We start from the raw sequence: 14,514 nt of genomic DNA, 5'->3' as shown, positions 1-14,514 counted from the left end.
TTTATTACCAGTATATGTTATAGGACAATAACATAATGTCTTCTTTTATTACCAGTATATGTTATAGGACAATAACATACTGTCTTCTTTTATTACCAGTATATGTTATAGGACAATAACATACCGTCTTCTTTTATTACCAGTATATGTTATAGGACAATAACATACCCTCTTCTTTTATTACCAGTATATCTTATAGGACAATAACATACCGTCTTCTTTTATTACCAGTATATGTTATAGGACAATAACATACCGGCTTCTTTTATTACCAGTATATGTTATAGGACAATAACATACCCTCTTCTTTTATTACCAGTATATGTTATAGGACAATAACCTACCCTCTTCTTTTATTACCAGTATATCTTGTAGGACAATAACAAACCGTCTTCTTTTATTACCAGTATATCTTATAGGACAATAACATACCATCTTCTTTTATTACCAGTATATGTTATAGGACAATAACATACCGTCTTCTTTTATTACCAGTATATGTTATAGGACAATAACATACTGTCTTCTTTTATTACCAGTATATGTTATAGGACAATAACATACCGTCTTCTTTTATAACCAGTATATGTTATAGGACAATAACCTACCCTCTTCTTTTATTACCAGTATATCTTATAGGACAATAACATATATACTGTCTTCTTTTATTACCAGTATATATATAACATACCGTCTTCTTTTATTACCAGTATATGTTATAGGACAATAACATACCGTCTTCTTTTATTACCAGTATATGTTATAGGACAATAACATACCCTCTTCTTTTATTACCAGTATATCTTATAGGACAATAACATACCGTCTTCTTTTATTACCAGTATATCTTTTAGGACAATAACAAACCGTCTTCTTTTATTACCAGTATATCTTATAGGACAATAACCTACCCTCTTCTTTTATTACCAGTATATCTTATAGGACAATAACAAACCGTCTTCTTTTATTACCAGTATATCTTGTAGGACAATAACAAACCGTCTTCTTTTATTACCAGTATATCTTATAGGACAATAACATACCATCTTCTTTTATTACCAGTATATGTTATAGGACATTAACATACCCTCTTCTTTTATTACCAGTATATGTTATAGGACAATAACATACCGTCTTCTTTTATTACCAGTATATGTTATAGGACAATAACATACTGTCTTCTTTTATTACCAGTATATGTTATAGGACAATAACATACCGTCTTCTTTTATTACCAGTATATGTTATAGGACAATAACCTACCCTCTTCTTTTATTACCAGTATATGTTATAGGACATTAACATACCGTCTTCTTTTATTACCAGTATATGTTATAGGACAATAACATACCGGCTTCTTTTATTACCAGTATATGTTATAGGACAATAACATACCCTCTTCTTTTATTACCAGTATATGTTATAGGACAATAACCTACCGTCTTCTTTTATTACCAGTATATGTTATAGGACAATAACATACCGGCTTCTTTTATTACCAGTATATGTTATAGGACAATAACAAACCGTCTTCTTTTATTACCAGTATATGTTATAGGACAAAAACATACCATCTTCTTTTATTACCAGTATATGTTATAGGACAATAACAAATCTTCTTTTATTACCAGTATATCTTATAGGACAATAACAAATCTTCTTTTATTACCAGTATATCTTGTAGGACAATAACATACCGTCTTCTTTTATTACCAGTATATCTTATAGGACAATAACATACCATCTTCTTTTATTACCAGTATATGTTATAGGACAATAACAAACCTTCTTTTATTACCAGTATATGTTATAGGACAATAACAAACCTTCTTTTATTACCAGTATATGTTATAGGACAATAACATAATGTCTTCTTTTATTACCAGTATATGTTATAGGACAATAACATACCGTCTTCTTTTATTACCAGTATATGTTATAGGACAATAACATACCGTCTTCTTTTATTACCAGTATATGTTATAGGACAATAACATACCCTCTTCTTTTATTACCAGTATATCTTATAGGACAATAACATACCGTCTTCTTTTATTACCAGTATATGTTATAGGACAATAACATACCGGCTTCTTTTATTACCAGTATATGTTATAGGACAATAACATACCCTCTTCTTTTATTACCAGTATATGTTATAGGATAATAACCTACCCTCTTCTTTTATTACCAGTATATCTTGTAGGACAATAACAAACCGTCTTCTTTTATTACCAGTATATCTTATAGGACAATAACATACCATCTTCTTTTATTACCAGTATATGTTATAGGACAATAACATACCGTCTTCTTTTATTACCAGTATATGTTATAGGACAATAACATACTGTCTTCTTTTATTACCAGTATATGTTATAGGACAATAACATACCGTCTTCTTTTATAACCAGTATATGTTATAGGACAATAACCTACCCTCTTCTTTTATTACCAGTATATCTTATAGGACAATAACATATATACTGTCTTCTTTTATTACCAGTATATATATAACATACCGTCTTCTTTTATTACCAGTATATGTTATAGGACAATAACAAACCGTCTTCTTTTATTACCAGTATATGTTATAGGACAAAAACATACCGTCTTCTTTTATTACCAGTATATGTTATAGGACAATAACAAATCTTCTTTTATTACCAGTATATCTTATAGGACAATAACAAATCTTCTTTTATTACCAGTATATCTTATAGGACAATTACAAATCTTCTTTTATCACCAGTATATCTTATAGGACAATAACATACCGTCTTCTTTTATTACCAGTATATCTTATAGGACAATAACCTACCGTCTTCTTTTATTACCAGTATATCTTGTAGGACAATAACCTACCGTCTTCTTTTATTACCAGTATATCTTGTAGGACAATAACCTACCATCTTCTTTTATTACCAGTATATCTTATAGGACAATAACATACTGTCTTCTTTTATTACCAGTATATCTTATAGGACAATAACAAATCTTCTTTTATTACAAGTATATCTTATAGGACAATAACATACCATCTTCTTTTATTACCAGTATATGTTATAGGACAATAACAAATCTTCTTTTATTACCAGTATATATTATAGGACAATAACCTACCCTCTTCTTTTATTACTAGTATATCTTATAGGACAATAACATACCGTCTTCTTTTATTACCAGTATATCTTATAGGACAATAACATACCGTCTTCTTTTATTACCAGTATATCTTATAGGACAATAACATACTGTCTTCTTTTATTACCAGTATATGTTATAGGACAATAACAAACCTTCTTTTATTACCAGTATATGTTATAGGACAATAACAAACCTTCTTTTGTTACCAGTATATGTTATAGGACAATAACATAATGTCTTCTTTTATTACCAGTATATGTTATAGGACAATAACATACCGTCTTCTTTTATTACCAGTATATGTTATAGGACAATAACATACCCTCTTCTTTTATTACCAGTATATCTTATAGGACAATAACATACCGTCTTCTTTTATTACCAGTATATCTTTTAGGACAATAACAAACCGTCTTCTTTTGTTACCAGTATATCTTATAGGACAATAACATACCATCTTCTTTTATTACCAGTATATGTTATAGGATAATAACCTACCCTCTTCTTTTATTACCAGTATATCTTGTAGGACAATAACAAACCGTCTTTTTTTATTACCAGTATATCTTATAGGACAATAACATACCATCTTCTTTTATTACCAGTATATGTTATAGGACATTAACATACCCTCTTCTTTTATTACCAGTATATGTTATAGGACAATAACATACCCTCTTCTTTTATAACCAGTATATGTTATAGGATAATAACCTACCCTCTTCTTTTATTACCAGTATATCTTGTAGGACAATAACAAACCGTCTTCTTTTATTACCAGTATATCTTATAGGACAATAACATACCATCTTCTTTTATTACCAGTATATGTTATAGGACAATAACATACCGTCTTCTTTTATTACCAGTATATGTTATAGGACAATAACATACTGTCTTCTTTTATTACCAGTATATGTTATAGGACAATAACATACCGTCTTCTTTTATTACCAGTATATGTTATAGGACAATAACCTACCCTCTTCTTTTATTACCAGTATATGTTATAGGACATTAACATACCGTCTTCTTTTATTACCAGTATATGTTATAGGACAATAACATACCGGCTTCTTTTATTACCAGTATATGTTATAGGACAATAACAAACCGTCTTCTTTTATTACCAGTATATGTTATAGGACAAAAACATACCATCTTCTTTTATTACCAGTATATGTTATAGGACAATAACAAATCTTCTTTTATTACCAGTATATCTTATAGGACAATAACAAATCTTCTTTTATTACCAGTATATCTTGTAGGACAATAACATACCGTCTTCTTTTATTACCAGTATATGTTATAGGACAATAACATACCATCTTCTTTTATTACCAGTATATCTTATAGGACAATAAAATATATACTGTCTTCTTTTATTACCAGTATATATATAACATACCGTCTTCTTTTATTACCAGTATATGTTATAGGACAATAACAAACCGTCTTCTTTTATTACCAGTATATGTTATAGGACAATAACATACCATCTTCTTTTATTACCAGTATATGTTATAGGACAATAACCTACCCTCTTCTTTTATTACCAGTATATCTTGTAGGACAATAACATACCATCTTCTTTTATTACCAGTATATGTTATAGGACATTAACATACCGTCTTCTTTTATTACCAGTATATGTTATAGGACAATAACCTACCCTCTTCTTTTATTACCAGTATATGTTATAGGACATTAACATACCGTCTTCTTTTATTACCAGTATTTGTTATAGGACATTAACATACCGTCTTCTTTTTATTACCAGTATATGTTATAGGACAATAACCTACCCTCTTCTTTTATTACCAGTATATCTTATAGGACAATAACATACCCCTTCTTTTATTACCAGTATATGTTATAGGACAATAAACATACCGTCTTCTTTTATTACCAGTATATCTTATAGGACAATAACAAACCGTCTTCTTTTATTACCAGTATATCTTATAGGACAATAACATACCATCTTCTTTTATTACCAGTATATGTTATAGGATAATAACCTACCCTCTTCTTTTATTACCAGTATATCTTATAGGACAATAACAAACCGGCTTCTTTTATTACCAGTATATGTTATAGGACAATAACATACCATCTTCTTTTATTACCAGTATATGTTATAGGATAATAACCTACCCTCTTCTTTTATTACCAGTATATCTTGTAGGACAATAACAAACCGTCTTCTTTTATTACCAGTATATCTTATAGGACAATAACATACCATCTTCTTTTATTACCAGTATATGTTATAGGACATTAACATACCCTCTTCTTTTATTACCAGTGTATGTTATAGGACAATAACATACCGTCTTCTTTTATTACCAGTATATGTTATAGGACAATAACCTACCCTCTTCTTTTATTACCAGTATATGTTATAGGACAATAACATACCGTTCTTTTATTACCAGTATTGTTATAGACAATAACCTACCTCTTCAGTATATGTTATAGGACAATAACCTACCCTCTTCTTTTATTACCAGTATATGTTATAGGACAATAACCTACCCTCTTCTTTTATTACCAGTATATGTTATAGGACAATAACATACTGTCTTCTTTCATTACCAGTATATGTTATAGGACAATAACATACCGTCTTCTTTTATTACCAGTATATCTTATAGGACAATAACTAACCGTCTTCTTTTATTACCAGTATATCTTATAGGACAATAACATACCCTCTTCTTTTATTACCAGTATATCTAATAGGACAATAACATACCGTCTTCTTTTATTACCAGTATATGTTATAGGACAATAACATACTGTCTTCTTTTATTACCAGTATATCTTATAGGACAATAACAAACCGTCTACTTTTATTACCAGTATATGTTATAGGACAATAACATACCCTCTTCTTTTATTACCAGTATATCTAATAGGACAATAACATACCGTCTTCTTTTATTACCAGTATTTGTTATAGGACAATAACAAATCTTCTTTTATTACCAGTATATCTGATAGGACAATAACAAACCGTCTACTTTTATTACCAGTATATGTTATAGGACAATAACATACTGTCTTCTTTTATTACCAGTATATCTTGTAGGACAATAACATACCGTCTTCTTTTATTACCAGTATATGTTATAGGACATTAACATACCGTCTTCTTTTATTACCAGTATATGTTATAGGACAATAACCTACCGTCTTCTTTTATTACCAGTATATATTATAGGACAATAACCTACCCTCTTCTTTTATTACCAGTATATGTTATAGGACAATAACATACCGTCTTCTTTTATTACCAGTATATCTTATAGGACAATAACAAACCGTCTTCTTTTATTACCAGTAATATCTTATAGGACAATAACATACCATCTTCTTTTATTACCAGTATATGTTATAGGATAATAACCTACCCTCTTCTTTTATTACCAGTATATCTTATAGGACAATAACAAACCGGCTTCTTTTATTACCAGTATATGTTATAGGACAATAACATACCATCTTCTTTTATTACCAGTATATGTTATAGGATAATAACCTACCCTCTTCTTTTATTACCAGTATATCTTGTAGGACAATAACAAACCGTCTTCTTTTATTACCAGTATATCTTATAGGACAATAACATACCATCTTCTTTTATTACCAGTATATGTTATAGGACATTAACATACCCTCTTCTTTTATTACCAGTGTATGTTATAGGACAATAACCTACCGTCTTCTTTTATTACCAGTATATGTTATAGGACAATAACCTACCCTCTTCTTTTATTACCAGTATATGTTATAGGACAATAACATACCGTCTTCTTTTATTACCAGTATATGTTATAGGACAATAACCTACCCTCTTCTTTTATTACCAGTATATGTTATAGGACAATAACCTACCCTCTTCTTTTATTACCAGTATATGTTATAGGACAATAACATACTGTCTTCTTTTATTACCAGTATATGTTATAGGACAATAACATACCGTCTTCTTTTATTACCAGTATATCTTATAGGACAATAACTAACCGTCTTCTTTTATTACCAGTTTATCTTATAGGACAATAACATACCCTCTTCTTTTATTACCAGTATATCTAATAGGACAATAACATACCGTCTTCTTTTATTACCAGTATATGTTATAGGACAATAACATACTGTCTTCTTTTATTACCAGTATATCTTATAGGACAATAACAAACCGTCTACTTTTATTACCAGTATATCTTATAGGACAATAACATACCCTCTTCTTTTATTACCATATATCTAATAGGACAATAACATACCGTCTTCTTTTATTTACCAGTATTTGTTTATAGGACAATAACAAATCTTCTTTATTACCATATATCTTATAGGACAATAAAAAACCGTCTACTTTTATTACCAGTATATGTTATAGGACAATAACATACTGTCTTCTTTTATTACCAGTATATCTTGTAGGACAATAACATACCATCTTCTTTTATTACCAGTATATCTTATAGGACAATAACATACCGTCTTCTTTTATTACCAGTATATCTTGTAGGACAATAACATACTGTCTTCTTTTATTACCAGTATATCTTATAGGACAATAACAAATCTTCTTTTATTACCAGTATATCTTGTAGGACAATAACATACCGTCTTCTTTTATTACCAGTATATGTTAATAGGACAATAACAAATCTTCTTTATTACCAGTATATCTTGTAGGACAATAACATACCGTCTTCTTTTATTACCAGTATATCTTATAGGACAATAACAAATCTTCTTTTATTACCAGTATAATCTTATAGGACAATAACATATCGTCTTCTTTTATTACCAGTATATCTTATAGGACAATAACATACCATCTTCTTTTATTACCAGTATATCTTATAGGACAATAACAAACCATCTTCTTTTATTACCAGTATATCTTATAGGACAATAACATACCGTCTTCTTTTATTACCATATATCATATAGGACAATAACATACCGTCTTCTTTTATTACCAGTATATCTTATAGGACAATAACCTACCCTCTTCTTTTATTACCAGTATATGTTATAGGGACAATAATATACCATCTTCTTTTATTACCAGTATATGTTATAGGACAATAACATACCGTCTTTTTTTATTACCAGTATATCTTATAGGACAATAACATACTGTCTTCTTTTATTACCAGTATATCTTATAGGACAATAACAAATCTTCTTTTATTACCAGTATATCTTATAGGACAATAACATACCATCTTCTTTTATTACCAGTATATGTTATAGGACAATAACATACTGTCTTCTTTTATTACCAGTATATGTTATAGGACAATAACCTACCAGTATATCTTATAGGACAAAACATACTGTCTTCTTTTATTACCAGTATATCATATAGGACAATAACAAATCTTCTTTTATTACCAGTATATGTTATAGAACAATAACATACCGTCTTCTTTTATTACCAGTATATGTTATAGGACAATAACATACCATCTTCTTTTATTACCAGTATATCTTATAGGACAATAACATACCGTCTTCTTTTATTACCAGTATATGTTATAGGACAATAACAAATCTTCTTTATTACCAGTATATCTTATAGGACAATAACAAATCTTCTTTTATTACCAGTATATCTTATAGACAATAACAAACCGTCTTCTTTTATTACCAGTATATCTTATAGGACAATAACAAATCTTCTTTTATTACCAGTATATCTTGTAGGACAATAACATACCGTCTTCTTTTATTACCAGTATATCTTATAGGACAATAACATACCGTCTTCTTTTATTACCAGTATATCTTATAGGACAATAACAAACCGTCTTCTTTTATTACCAGTATATGTTATAGGACAATAACATACCGTCTTCTTTTATTACCAGTATATGTTATAGGACAATAACAAACCGTCTTCAGTATATTTTTATTACCAGTATACTTATGTTATAGGACAAAATAAAACTTGTATTTAAGATACTAACCGTGTATTCAGTTTATCCTGCAACCATTATGGCTTTCAAACAAAAGCAACATGACAGTTCTTACTTTTATTACCAGTATATGTTATAGGACATAACATAGTGTCTTTCTTTTATTAACCGTATATGTCTATAGGATCAATGAAAGGAAATGAAAAACTCAAATAACGACCAATCTTTTATTACCAGTATTTGTTATAGGACAATAACATACCGATTTTCTTCTTTTATTACCAGTATATGTTCAAGTTCTGGTCAAGTTAGGACAATAACATATCGTCTTCATATTTTATACCAGTATATGTTGCAGATAAAGGACAATAAACATACCATCTTCTTTTATTACCAGTATATCTTATAGGACAATAACATACCGTCTTCTTTTATTACCAGTATATGTTATAGGACAATAACAAATCTTCTTTTATTACCAGTATATCTTATAGGACAATAACAAATCTTCTTTTATTACCAGTATATCTTATAGGACAATAACATACCGTCTTCTTTTATTACCAGTATATCTTATAGGACAATAACATACCGTCTTCTTTTATTACCAGTATATCTTATAGGACAATAACAAACCGTCTTCTTTTATTACCAGTATATCTTATAGGACAATAACAAACCATCTTCTTTTATTACCAGTATATCTTATAGGACAATTACAAATCTTCTTTTATTACCAGTATATCTTATAGGACAATAACAAATCTTCTTTTATTACCAGTATATGTTATAGGACAATAACATACCCTCTTCTTTTATTAAACAACAGGATTTACGTTAAAAGTATCAAATAATTTTTATGGATGTTGAACTAATTTGTGGTTTTCTTCAACTTATATTCTCAAAATGGTGAGCTACAAAATAATGTACCATAAATAAATTGTAATATTGCAATAAAAATGTCATGGTATGAGAGAAAAATACTCTTTCATATGTGAATATGAAGGATAGGGATATTCTGCCCTCAGGATCACAATTTGTACTAAAACCTGAGGCTTGAATATCCCTAACCTTTGACATATTCAAGTATGAAAGATCACATAAATAACATTTCAATGTCATGTCTACGTGTTACAAAGAAAGTGACTATTGAATTTGATTTGTGTCAGATATGTACTGCAAGTCTCACTCTGATTTTTATAACTACATTACGTAAATGTGTCATAATAACATAAATATTTGAAGACATATTAGATTTGGCTTTAGTTTGTTTGTTTGTTTGTTTGTTTGTTGTTTTTTTTCCAGCAATAGATCATTGGAAATTGGCAGCTGAAAATGCATATTGTTAGGGAAAGATACATATCTAAGATATAATAGATTTGTTGGTACCTCATTGTCAGGTTTGGGTGTATAAGATATAATAGATTGGTTGGTACCTCATTGTCAGGTTTGGGTGTATAAGATATAATAGATTGGTTGGTACCTCATTGTCAGGTTTGGGTGTATAAGATATAATAATTGGTTGGTACCTCATTGTCAGGTTTGGGTCGTATAAGTGGGGGGGGGGGGCCGTGCATTGTCCAGGTTATAATAATAGATTGGTTGGTACCTTCATTGTCAGGTTGGGTGTATAAAGATATATAATAGATTGGTTGGTACCCTCATTGTCAGGTTTGGGTGTATAAGATATAATAGATTGGTTGGTACCTCATTGTCAGGTTTGGGTGTATAAGATATAATAGATTGGTTGGTACCTCATTGTCAGGTTTGGGTGTATAAGATATAATAGATTGGTTGGTACCTCATTGTCAGGTTTGGGTGTATAAGATATAATAGATTGGTTGGTACCTCATTGTCAGGTTTGGGTGTATAAGATATAATAGATTGGTTGGTACCTCATTGTCAGGTTTGGGTGTATAAGATATAATAGATTTGTTGGTACCTCATTGTCAGGTTTGGGTGGCTTTTCTACCTCTGGAGGTTTAACTTCATTGTGTTTTCCCTTTGTACAGCCCTGCAAAGAAGAATACGAATCACAGAACAAAAAAACAACAACAAAAAAACAAAAAAAAACCAAGAGATCCCAGAGGGATCTTGGCGCCCACCAAAGAATGATCTAGGTCTGACAAACGAAAGAGGGATCTTTTCTCTGCTTTTCAAACTTTGACTACATATTACTACATATGAAATTTGAGAAAGATCCTTAGAGTACTTTCTGAGATATATAACAGTAACAAACTTCAATGATAAAAATCCAAGATGGCTACCTGTCGACCATCTTTTTGACCGATCAGTCCAAAAATGCAATATGCACGATAAAGGTCCTAGGGTTACATATAAAATTTGAGACAGATCACTTCAGTACTTTCTGAGAAAAAGCGGTAACCAACATTAATTATGAAATTCCAAGATGGTGGCCTGTCAGCCATCTTGTTGACTGATTGGTCCCAAAATGCAATATGCACAACTAGACCATTAGAGGAACCTTCACATGAAATTGGAGACAGATCCCTTCAGTACTTTCTGAGAAATAGTGGTAACAAACTTCAACTTTCAAAATCCAAGATGGCGGCTTGACGACCATCTTGTTCACTGATTGGTCCCAAAATGTGATACGCACAACAAGACCCCTAGGGGAACCTACATGTGAAATTTGAGAAGAATCCCTTCAACACTTTCTGAGAAATAGCGGTAACAAACTTTGACTATCAAAATTCAAGATGGCGTTCTGTCGGCCATCTTGTTGACTGATTGGTCCCAAAATGCAATATGCACAACTAGACCCCAAGGGGAACCTACACGTAAAATTTGAGAAAGATCCCTTCAGTATGAGAAATAGGGGTAACAAGCTTTAACTATCAAAATCCAAGATGGCTGCCAGATGGCCATTTTGTTGACCGAATAGTCCCAAAATGTAATATGCACAACTAGGGCCCTAGGGGAACCTTCATATGAAATTTGAGAAAGATCCCTTCAATACTTTCTGAGAAATAGCGGTAACAAGAATTGTTAATGGACAGAAGGACGGACAACAGACCACGGACAAAAAGCGATTTGAATAGCCCACCATCTGATGATGGTGGGCTAAAAAGATCAAAATGAAAAATCAGAAGTAAATGAAACAGATCTAAGTTGTTTATATCAATCATTTCTCCCCCAACTATTATCATATATATATATATATATATATATATATATATATATATTGGAATAATAAATATAGTGCAGAGAAAAATCCTTCAATCAAATATAAAATATAATTAATTTTTAGTTGTTTTCATACCAAATCCAACTTTCTGATTGTCAGATAATTTTTATACTATAAAGAAAAAGATGTGAGAATGGCGTTAAAACCTCATGTTATCATGACATCACAATTAAGACGTCGATGTTGCGTAGCTGATTTAGAAAAAATAATCCATTGGAAAGTCAATGGAATCGTACATTTAAACGTGTTTTATGTTATTAAGTAAGTCTATGAAGATTTACACAGTTTGCAAACAAAAATTTCTTTATGGCATACCCTGCTAAAAAATAGTGACACTCAATGCTTCAATATCCTATTAGATTAAGACTTATTATTTGATTGACCTTTCTTTTGCATATTTCAATTGTTTTTCATTTTGCTAACAGAGATATTGGTTCCTCATAATTAAAGATTATAAACTATTCCCTTACTGAAATTCTATAGTTACCATAGGAGCCTTTTGACTCGAAGAATATTCAATGTATTGCTTGTGAGCCAACCACAAGATGTGTGGCATTTGGAACATGTTTATATAATCAGTAGATAGCGATCACTTTTAAAAACATAATAATACTCGGGTAAGCTTATAAAAATTATCTACTTAGAGGCCTATGAAACCACACACAGATTTTGAACATAAATGAACATGCTAAAACATTCTTATATTCCATGAATTCTTGAGAATTTTAGTTTTCACAAAATAAATACGACCATTATGGATATTTAATCTGTCTTTCAATTAACGAGCATGCAAGTGTCGCCCATGACTATCAATCGTTATAGTTGAATCGTGCAAGAAGTAAACTGATCGATTCCAAAAATGAAACCGATAAAGCGCTGACGCGCAGCTATGTATATATTCAGAAGTCTGTTATATCATCTCATAAATGTTCAAAATTTTATCCAACTTCCGGCTAAATACTTGTCATCAATTACTTTATATATGTCCAGGTGATTTAGGTGTACGCCGAAACTCTCATCTGCAGCGCAGCGCCAAACTTTAATCTCACTGATGCATCCAAACTAAACACAATTCTTATATGAGTAACTGCGTTAGTCTCCACTATCCCATTGCACATCAGTCAGAGTTTTCAGTATGTGTCTCCAACAGGCCCCATTTCTTTACAATACGCCTTACTCCGTAAGCCATTAAGGATTCCTTAACATAATGGAGACATAAAAATAGACCATAGAAAAACATTCTCAGGATTCATCAATGTAACGGTTCCCTTTTCTTATGATGTTATTCTTTGACTTCTAGCAATATATAATTTCCTCTTAGGAGAATATTCAAGTTAAGGTATTTTCCTATATACAAATATATGGACAATTGTTCCGTGGAAGCTTATACGTGGAAAGAATTTCACAGGCCTTGCTTCTCTTCATGATGGCATCATTTTACACATTGTATTCATGTCATGTGCAAATTCTGACACATAGCAAGGATTACTCAGAAGTTCTCTGAAGAAAATCTGTGGGCTGCGCTGCATGAGCAAAACATGACATCACCCATTTCAAGGCCTACCCAGGAACAGCCTGCCGCTCACTTGGTGATAACTAGGCATGTCTGCGTGTGTAATATAAGATAACATACAGTTATCAAATAACATAAACATCAGTTGTCAATCCTGCAGGTTACTACATAGAGGATATAAATTGGTGTGTTTTTTTTTTTTTTTTTTTTTTACAATTTAATCTATATTCTAAAAAATCACTGTACACAATTACAATTTTCATTTTCAACTGGTTGAATACATCAACATGTATTGAACTTCTACCTCTTCTCGGAAGTGACCCATATCTTCAACAAGTTGTAGATTAAGTCATGTGAGAAATTGATTTAGGAAAACAGTCGTTTCCAGAAAAAAAAATGAGCGATTGATAACGTTTGTTACAAGACATGATGGAAAACCTCAACTGGGTGACCTCACTACAAACACGCAGAACAAGAACACGTTTAATTGACTTCACTTTTTATACAAATCATACACACCAAGTCATGTGGCATATAAAACTATAATCAAATACTTGATAGAACTGACATACTTTTCAGGAACTAAGACAATCAACACAACCCATCCATCACATATAGGACATATAAGCAGACCACACACGGACATAGTAATACAAACACTCATTTGTATCCACTACAAACAAAGGAACATACCTGTA

General features: G+C 30.6%; 1 protein-coding gene across 2 annotated transcripts in view; it reads right to left on the bottom strand.

Annotated features, from left to right (window-relative positions):
• Positions 1-11,111, bottom strand: part of LOC138307750 (cysteine and histidine-rich domain-containing protein 1-like) — a 28,046-nt gene extending 16,935 nt beyond the window's left edge. The window contains exon 1 of one of the 2 annotated variants that reach the window (XM_069248615.1): positions 11,038-11,111. The gene's annotated coding sequence lies outside the window, so the exon portion shown is untranslated. Of the gene's footprint in view, positions 1-10,484; positions 10,561-11,037 lie in introns of those variants that run through there. The other variant, XM_069248616.1, reaches the window with a different exon arrangement.
• Between the last annotated feature and the right edge of the window lie 3,403 nt (positions 11,112-14,514).

Source organism: Argopecten irradians, chromosome 14 (assembly GCF_041381155.1).
Source record: "Argopecten irradians isolate NY chromosome 14, Ai_NY, whole genome shotgun sequence".
In the NCBI taxonomy this organism is placed as follows: domain Eukaryota; kingdom Metazoa; phylum Mollusca; class Bivalvia; order Pectinida; family Pectinidae; genus Argopecten; species Argopecten irradians.
The sequence above is the reverse complement of the archived record's forward strand: the minus strand, read 5'-3'. Positions and strand labels throughout refer to the sequence as shown.